At 42.9% G+C, this 9957-nt stretch overlaps 1 protein-coding gene across 1 annotated transcript in view; it reads right to left on the bottom strand.

The window, feature by feature from the left end:
- CUNH11orf49 (chromosome unknown C11orf49 homolog) overlaps positions 1–9957 on the bottom strand; it is a 182928-nt gene that overhangs the window by 45051 nt on the left and 127920 nt on the right. The window lies entirely within an intron of this gene.

The raw sequence follows: 9957 nt of genomic DNA, 5'->3' as shown, positions 1-9957 counted from the left end.
CCGGGCCACAAGAGCGGGGGGGGGGGGGGGGGGGGGGGGGGGGAGGACCCCGCCCCGCGGGGGGGAGGAGGGGGGGGGGGGGGAAAATTCCCCCCCCCCCCCCCCCCCCCCCCCGCCGCCCCGCGTCGCCGTCCGGCCTTACTACCCCGTTAATTGGCAGAGCAGTCCGCGTGAATGAGCGCAGGATGTCCAAATCGCAGCGCTGTTTCACACAACATCATTTCAAGTCACCAACTGACAGGATTTAGCACTCTGTGTCTGGCAGCAACCAGCAGTGAAGCAGAGAGAATTCCACTGGATTATCCAAAGCATCTGACCCGCAAATGAGGAGTGAGAAGAACGTTTTTTAAAAACAACTCCTGAATGGTGCAGTGAGCCAATTCGACATTGAACAGAGACGCACACATACCCAGCCGCCTCTGAGGCAAAAGGTCAATTTCTTGAGCTTGTCCCTGTTCTTCAGAATCCAAGTTCTTGATCTATGCTCAGTTCCTCATTTTCCTAGCCAAAGGGGTAGATGTGAAGTCGAGATGGGCCGGATGGGCTGCTCAACGGCAATGCTCTGTGCCTGACTCCAGAGGAGCGTTAGAACTGGAGTGGGGGACAGCCGGGTCAGTGGGGGAGGAAGAGCATGCCGTCAGAAACGCAGGCCACGTCTTCTATAGATAAAGTTCTGATGGGCTGGTTTTCACCTGCAGAAGCTGATCTTTGCAGCCAGAGCTACAAAGCCCACCACAGACCCCAGGTTTGCGACGAGGGCACAGAATGCAGGAAAGAAGCATATTTCCATGTAACAAGAAGTGCACAGTACTCAACTGCCCCCGCCTTGTGGATTTCTGAACTTTCTCTTTCTTACTCTCCTGCCCAAGTCCCGAGACCCCCCACGTCTCATCCTTCTCTGTTCCAAGCCCTTCTCACACAGCTGTTAGGTAAGATTTACTGATGGAATGTGTTTGCAAAATCTGTTTTGTTCATTGGAACATGTTTATCTAGAAAGAAAGAAAAAACCCTGTCCCTTCTCACTATTTACTTTTTGGTGACTGCCTTCTGGGGTTTGGAACTGGATAAACAGCTGGACTTCGTGGAAGGATTCAGGCGGAACGCCAGGGTGTGTATATAGATCTTGATCTCCGTGTATATATGGCAAATAGGCCTCACCACACAGCTGTGCTGGTTGTGGAGGGAAGTGAGGGGACAGTATTTTCTGGATGAGAGGAATCCCATTGCTCCAAGGTGTACCTCCTTGGGGAAACTTTGGGCTGAGGGATGCCAGATGGTTTCTAGAGTTCTAACCCCAGATATATGACCCCAATTTCATTTTCTGGCCTCTGGCTGTGGTAATTAAGAGGTCTGCCAGATTCAAAGCTATTGCTTATGTGTACTGGATTTGTATGAGATATATATGCATATATATCAGATATATCAGATATATATATATATAGGCACCCATAATGTGCGGGTGTTGCACTGTCTACAGTGATTAGTGAGCTTCGAGCACTTTGCAGTATTCTGGCTGCTTCTGTGCTAAAGGCATGCCCACAAGGGCTGTGGTTGTGGTGTGTGTGTGTGTGTGTGTGTGTGTGTGTCTGCCCACAGAAGTTGTGGAAGGCCTGGAGTACAATACTTCCCAGGCCACAGAAAAAGTATAACTACCAGAGGGAACAGGGGACAGAGATCACTCACGGGACAGCATGCTGCTGCTGACAGGGGGTTGGGAGGGGTGGTAGAGAAGCAGTCTCCCTCCGAATTTTTTGACCTAGTCCAATATAAATCTCTACTGCAGGGAGCAGTAGTGGAGGAGGTCTGTTTTTCATAATTCAGTAAGTTTCAACTCCAAGGTTTGAAGAAACCTCATTACATTTCAGGGTAATCTTCTGGAAGGGCCAAAAAAATCTTCCTTTGCTTCACAGAATAGGGTTCAGGTGGATGTTTTCTTCCTTCCTGGCAAAATTCCTTTAAACAGCCATGAAAAAAAAGATGACAGTGCCGCCCAAACAGAGAACTGGTGCCAAACAGAGCCAAAGAAAACAAAAACAAAACCCGAAAGAACCTCCCAAACTCCCAACAAAAAAACTCCCTGGGACACAGTGGACTGTGTTCACTAGGTTCAGGTAGCTCAAAGACGAGAACATTCAATAATTAGACTCTACCAGACCAAGGTGCTATAGGTAATGGGACCTCAAAAAGACAGAACAAAAGATCCTATTTCTAACAAAGGTCCTGCAGACCTTTATACTACAGTGAGCAATGAGCATGAGGGATGCTGCCCAGGAAATGAAAGGACTCAATCGTTCCTCTTCAGTGAGTGGAGCCCAAAAGGAGTGTTCCAGGGCGCTCTCCCAAACACTCTTTAATAATACCATCCAGAGCCTTTGATTCAAGGAACATGCTGAAGAATAAACAGCCTATTAATCTGAGTTTTCTGGTGTGCCTGAGTATACAAAGCAGCAATGAACTAACCCCTTGGCTCTTGCCAACGTCCCCGACTGCACACCATCCGCTGCTTCGCTGCATAGCTTGGCTCCTCCTCTCCACCACTGCATGCAGTTTGTCCCTGGAAAAGCTTCAGGGTTTGGGGGCCCTGATGGTTTCAAATGAGGATGCCCAGGCCAAACCCAGGGTGCGAGGAACTGGAAACAGCGCATCCTTGTTTGGCCATAGCGGCCTACCCATGTGACTTCAGGCTCAAATGAAAACTGTGTGGTGGTGTGACTGGGTGAGGAGACAAAGTCATCAGTCTGCGTCTTTCTGAGCCAAGTTAACAGCCACTGGCCTGGGAAAGGAAGGCCCAGTTTCAATTGCTTCCCAGTCTTTGTTACCTTGGTGGCAGGAAGGGCTCCTGCATGGGTGGGCTTTGGGTGCCATTCTGTGGAGACATTCCTGGGCGTTTTGCCTAAGTAAAAATTACCAAGTAAGGTCCCTGAGTTTTCAAGGAGGAAAGAAGAAGAAAGATGGTGGCTGTTTCACGCTCAGATCCTTTCATTATGAGTTGTTCTTTAAATAAACAATCAGGTGTAACTTCTGTGATGACAACCATTTGGTGAAGCATCAGGTTCTCCTTCCACCCCCAAGGAAATCACAGATAAAGAAGCGGATAGTATGAACTCTAAGTAGGAAGCCAGAGTTCAGTGGCTGAAACTGTGTGACTGAGGCTAGGATCACAGGCTCAAATCAACCACAAGAGCCAGGCAGCTTCTCTGTGTTGCAGTCACTGACCTCACGCAAGGTGTGTGCTTAATTATAAAAGGAACTGGCCTGACGAGGTGGATAATTGGTTTCATTGCTACCCAACACACACACACACACACACAACCTCAAAGCATATATCCCACTGACCCCAAATTTATATACAAAGGAAAAGTTTCCTTTCGAAAAATAATTTCAAAGAGGTCCTTTGATTTTAGAACAATTAATTCTAAAGTCCTCTGATTCTACTTTCAGAGAATGACTTTGTGTTTGGTCTCTTGAACTGGAGAAGAAAGGGCACGCATCTTGCAAAAGAGAAGGAATGGCACAAAAGCTCACACACTTGGCAGGAGTGAGTCTGAGACGGCACAGGATGCAGTGGTTAAGAGCATGGGCCCTGAAGGCAGACGGATGGAGGCCTGTCACTTGCTACCTGTGTGATCTTAGACAGGCTACATAAAATCAAGGAGCTTCAACTTCCTCACTGATGAAATGGATTCATTCTTACGGGATTAGTGTGAGGATTATACAATGTATCAGAAATGTTTAGTGCAGCCTGGGACACAGTGAGCGCTCAATGGATGATAGCTGTACTCTTTGAATCTTCTAAAAATAGGCACAGGAATCAAACATGGCTCTGTGGAGGGACCTGACTGGCAGCTGGCACCTGAGCTACACGAAGTGGGAGTTTTTCATCTCCTTATGAGGCTGGGCTTAGAAGGTCTCCAGATCTTTCCTCAGTGCACTGGCAACAAGAGTTTGAGTTTGATGGGGTTACTGATCAAAGGGCAACGAGAGATCGAATCCTAGTACTCTAGGGACCTCAGTGTTGACTTGGGAGCTGCAGATTGACCTGGAGCTTTCCCACCAGAGTCTGGCTTAGCAGATACAACCTCCTTCCTCTAGGCTTCCACCTGTTGAGACAAACAGATGTAATCTGAACACAAGAGGGGCCTTGCAAGCACAGATCTGGTATCAGACAGCCTTTCTCTGCGGCATTCCTGGGGTTATAAAATGACAAACATTTCAACAGGCTGAATCTAACCCTTCTTGCCCTGTAACTGGGGGCCTTAGGAAACTCCTTCTTGTGATTAGAACCATCAGTACCTCCCTCCAAGGCTGTGAGGTGGACTTCATTAATATTGATGAGCTGTAGCTCGTTAACCTCATTTGATGTTTATTTACAACCATTCTTCTCATATGCTAATGAGGGACACTGGGCTCTTCAGATAGAAAGGAGAGAACGGGACCCTCTCTGCCAGCATCCCCTTGGCAAACTCCTGTCCCTTGAAACAGAAGTTTGCACAGAGGGAATGATGCCAAATGGAGGGAATGCAGCAGAGAGGACAAAATGATGTGAAAAGAATGTCTGCAATGTGATGGGGGAGAGAGAAGCCCAGCTGCTGGGGCCACGGTGTGACTGAGGTTTGGTTACACTCACATAGGGGGTAACAAAGAGAAGTTGAAGGGCGGGGATCCAAGGAACTATGAAAGGAGCAATATGTTAGATTTTGGAATTGGGGTGGGGGGGTGGAGATGAGTGGGCCCCATGGGTGTCAGGGGGCTTGAAGGCCTCTCTCTAACTCATTTAATTTTCTTCTATGATCTTAACAAATCAATAAACAGGGGATTGGGGTAGATTTCTGTAAGGCAGTTAAATGCCACAGCAACTAATGCTTAGCAATGCTTGGCTTGGACAAAGAGTACTGCTCATAGTCTGAGTGTCACTGGGAAATGGGCAAGCAGGGAGAAATAATCACTGTTTCTTTCCCCGTAAGTCATGGTTGTGTCTATTAAAGAATAGGATGATTAAGCAAAGAAGAGTCAGAGGCTGGGGGAAAATATATATATATATATTTAAATATGGCCATTCTATTGTTTCAGGGCTACTGAGCCTAATGGGATACAGGGCCTCTTCCAAATTTCACAGTACATAGCAAGTCAATTTTGGGTTGGTTCCATCCATTCAAAAGGTATGAAAGGACTATATGACATATGAGGGATGGAGGGAAAAAATTTCAGATATATAAATGTTTATTAATATTAATATCCTAAGCAACATCAAACTTAAAATTTCTTAAATACTGAAATGCCAATTCCCATTGTATTGCTTATCTTCATGGCTTTGCACTTTACATTGCTGCTTAGACAATTATTTCCTTCCTGCCTGTGGGCTCCACACCCTCTCCTTTCTCCCAATCTGGCTTTTTCAGTGAAGTACTTTGAAGATTGTTCCTACCCTTGATGTGCCTTTCTGGAAGGCTAAAGAAGCAGGAGAAAAAAGGAATCTCTTACCCTAAAGATTTAACCACATTTATTTAAGTACAAAGTATTGGTTCTAACAGGTAGATTTTATGTTTGAGTTGTTTGTCTGAGATCATTATCCCTTAGGGTATAAATTTGATCTCTTTCAAGTTTTGTATGAACTCAGTTGCTGTGGGACTGAAGGAATCAATAGCAATCTGCATTCAACCTGGCAATCTGCAGCTCACCTATGTTTAGGGACAAACACATCTGGAAGAGTAATTGACCAGAGCAGTGTTTCTCAACCCTTTTTTTCTCCATTTTGTGCCTGCCTCCCCCCCCCCCCCCCCCCCGCCTTCATAGATATTTTTTCCAACTGTCCACCCCTCGTGAAATTTCCTCTCAAAGAACCAATATTTGCTGCCTTGGGGGCAATACTGCTACCATTGAAAATGCATGTTCTAGAGACTTTTTAAAAGTATATCATCTGACTTAATGTGTCTGGGTTTGAACCTAACATTCTCCTAAAGTGAACCATTGAACACAATTATACCTCTGTTCTGATTTTGTAAAAAGAAAGAAAGAAAAAAGGACATTTTTGTGCCTATCTAGTGATAGTTCTTCCAAAGAGATCAAAATCCTTTTTTTTCACACTGGACTTGATCTATCCAGAGAATAAATGGCTTACTTTTTGGCAGTGGGTTAGCTTTTTACAATAGTTCTATTTGAGTGCAGGAAGAGGTAATAGATTGTCAGGTCCCCTAGGGACCCCCAAATAGTTCACTCTCCTAAAAGTCAACAATATATTCCCTTGTAAGAGTAGAATTAAGTTCATTATCTCATTAAATTTCTCCCAAACTCCAGAGGAAGATAGTGACTGGCATCACTATTCCCCACTTACAAGCAGAGAAATGATGACATGAGCCATTTAGTTAGTAGTTTAATTTAGGTCACAGGGACTGAAGTTTCTTCATATAAATATCTTGGCTGTCATACGAGGTCGCTCTGAAGATTTCTAGACCCTACCTATGTCTTCTGGTTCCTACTCCTAGGATCATGGCGTTCTGCTAGAGAAATGATTATAAAGGTGGTTCTGCCTCTGCCAGCCACTTTTCTCCATCTGACAGCAGAAAAGCAGAAGAAGGTGCAAACAGATAAGAACTGGGAGAAATGAAGTGACCTCAGGCTATTGTCCTAAAGGTTACTGTTTCACAAGTAAATGGCTTAGGCAGCATAGAACACCGCACAGGGAGGTGCACAAGGTTTTTCTTTTCTAAGATGAATACCACCGTCTTTGCAGGGTTCAAATGAGATGTATTAAACCATGATGCACTCCTCAGAAGATGCAAAGACCCAAATCAAGACCTCCCACAAGTAGACTTCAAGTAACATGAGAAATTTTATTTAGCAGTCATGGAAACTGACCACATTTTAGAACTATCTATACTTAAAACTCACCATAAGTGAGTGGGAATTAGCAACTGGCAAACCAAATAAAAAACACTATCTACAGAGCTCTCCTCTGTAAACTGGCTTCAGGATCATTTAATTCTCCCAATTAAATCAGTGTTAAAATTCCCTCAGAACAAAATAAACTTATTTGTTCTAAAGAGTTAGAGAATTCAAGAGATGACTTGTCTATCTCATGCCTTCAAGTAGATCTGTAGGTAATCCATTCCTCATAAGCAGACTCTATTCTACTAAAAATGAAACAAAGAACTTCAGAGAAGGGTATTCTGCAATATTGCTTAGAAACCCAGTCTGACATTAAATAACATCATCTCTAATAAATTTGCCCTCATGTGTGACCTCAGTCCTTCACACTGTGATAGAAGTTAGTTTCCTTTTTGTTTGAAGAGATGGAGATGAGCTAAGTAAGGGTTAAAGTCTTTAAAGTTTAATTCAGAATGCTCAGAGCCAAAAGATACACCCTAGATCAACATAAACACATTAAGGCAAAGATCAAAGTATGTGCATTTAGCTCAACTAGCTTCTGATACAGAAATGTTATGCTAGTGCTTCTGCTGCTATAAGCCAGAACAAATTTACTTGAGAAAGGGCAAAAACCAACCAACCAACCAACAACACTTCACAGTTTGCCTCCAAGAAAATGAAGCTTGGACTAAAACAGAACCTAGAAGATACAAGGTATGAAATCGAAAGATTGACTCTTGTGTTACAGAAGAGGCATTTAAATGAAAAGCCATTTCCTACTGGATGCCATAACTCAGGAACAAAGGGGGTGGGGTGGGGCAAGTCCTTTAGAGTCTTGGACATCCCAGCAAGGAAACTAAACTGAAAATCCTCCGGCTTGGACTAGTTGAGCAGAGAAAGAGAACCCACCCAAACCACCGTTCACATTGGTTGCAGCAGCTGTCAATGAACTGGAAAGGGCAGTGAGCAGAAATGAGCGTGACCATGCTCCAATCTTGATTTGTTAATGTCAGCAGCATTTGTCTATCTTCTTCTACCATAACTAGTTAAAGAAACAATCCTAGATTCAGGAAAAGGCTAATCTTTTTCATTGGCAGGTGACCAAAGAAAACACATTCTCCAACGAGCAGTATAAAGCAATAAAAACAAGACTGTACTTATCAAACATTTTTATCTGAAGTGCTCAAAACATTTACCAATATTATACCCAGTTCCCACTTCCCCTTCACCACTTTCCCCCCAGCTGTGGGAGGAAAAACAAGCTTTTTGTAGGAAGGATGTCTCCTCTGCACATTGATGCAAGTCTGAATACAACTTTAGGAAAAGAACCTCCCAAAGAAGGTGTGGGTGGGGATTCTCCAGGGAGCCAGATCCTCCAAGCACCCCGGTAAAAGCTTTGCTCTACCACTTCAAAGCAGTGTGGTAAAGTTCCTGTTGGCAGCCAGAGAGGAAGAGCAATTCTTCATTTGGGCCGGGGTCCAAAAGGGAGAATTCAGAAGGAAGCGTAAGAGGCATTTTCCCATCCAGATATAAGTAAGGAAACAGACCCAGTGACTCATTAATCCTTTTTTCTAGAGGTGGTATTATTATCCTGGCTTTATGCTTAATGAACAGTAGTGTGGAAAGTTGTTTAAGATAATTTGCTCAAAGTTACAAAGTATGTCTGTGACAAAGAGCGGCATAGACTCCAGGGATCAACTTCAAACAGTGATAGATATAGGTTATCAGAAGAGCCCTTAGAGGTTTGAAAACTAGAAGTGAGTATACTCCTTTTTCTTTTACTGGAGAACAGGAATGGGTAGAAAGATCTATTAGACCAATACACCCAGTACAGTAGTCCAACCTCAGGGGAATAGATTTAAAAAGCAATATTGCAATGCAAGGTTTAAGTAAGCAACAGGGAGTACTATTTGTTCCACAGCTTTGCACAAAACACATAATTAGGTGCTGTCATACTATATTACTAATGGGTCAGACATACTGTAGTGACAGTCAGTGATAGTTGGCCTTAAAAGTTTGAGAAATACGGTTAAAAGAAACAAAACAATCATTTCCTTTGCTCCATATCCCAAGTGGTGGGTCTTTTCTGGACACAGATATCTGAGGTCCTACTCTAGACAAGATGCAGAGACTTTTTCCCCAGAATAATATGCTGGGCACTGAAGAAGTTCCTTGCTTCATTGGGACATCTAGAAGAAGCCAAAAAGGGCCTCATTCAAGTATTAAATCTTGTGGATAAGATGATTTGAAATGTTAAATTTGCAATGGCTTGAAGTAGATGCCTTTTATAAAAATTCACTAGAAAGTCCCAATTCGTCTTTAACTTTGGAACCATTTTAATAGTAATCTTATTTTTTTCTGCAGGGCCTTGATATTGCAGAAGCAGCTTAGAATGATACAACTGAGAAGGGATTTTCAAAAAGATGCTTATTAATTTTTATGAGGAAGTCAGATTGAATATCAACTAATCAGTAACCATTTTGAATGAATAGACTTTATAATGAACACATAGGTCATGATAAAAATAATTAGGATAAAAAGAATCTCTATGATTCCATGAAACCAGTTAATAAATTGCTTGAGATAAATCTAGTAAATCTGAATGTGACCTTGATTTGTCATAGCAAGGCACCCAATTAATGTTTGCTTCCCTTCACCCAGACTCACGCCTCCAGGCAAGAAAGCAATTAAACTTTCGTTAAAAATCCATTATCTATCCAATTTTATGAGGCACCTAGAATAGGCAAATTCATAGAAACAGAAAGTAGAATAGAAGTTACCAGGAGTTAGGGGTGGGGTAGAGAGAAATGAGGAGTTATTGTTTAATAGATACAGAGTTTCAGTTTGGGATGTTGAAGGCCTTCCGGAAATGGATAGTGGTGATGGTTGCACAATATTATGAATGTACTTAATGCCACTGAATTGTACATTTATCAGTGATTAAAATGGTAAATTTATTACGTATATTTTACCACAATTTAAAAAAAGATCTGTCTTGTTTTAAAAAATATCCAAATAAAGGTCTCTCTAATCATTCCTTTATAATAATGTGGTCTAGAAAGTTCCCCAAATTTATCTGTTCATCAGAATCAC

This window comes from Mirounga leonina, unplaced genomic scaffold (assembly GCF_011800145.1).
Source record: "Mirounga leonina isolate KUSES-001 unplaced genomic scaffold, KU_Mleo_1.0 Mir_166, whole genome shotgun sequence".
Taxonomy (NCBI): domain Eukaryota; kingdom Metazoa; phylum Chordata; class Mammalia; order Carnivora; family Phocidae; genus Mirounga; species Mirounga leonina.
Note: the sequence above shows the minus strand (reverse complement) of the source record. Positions and strands in the feature narration are given on the sequence as shown.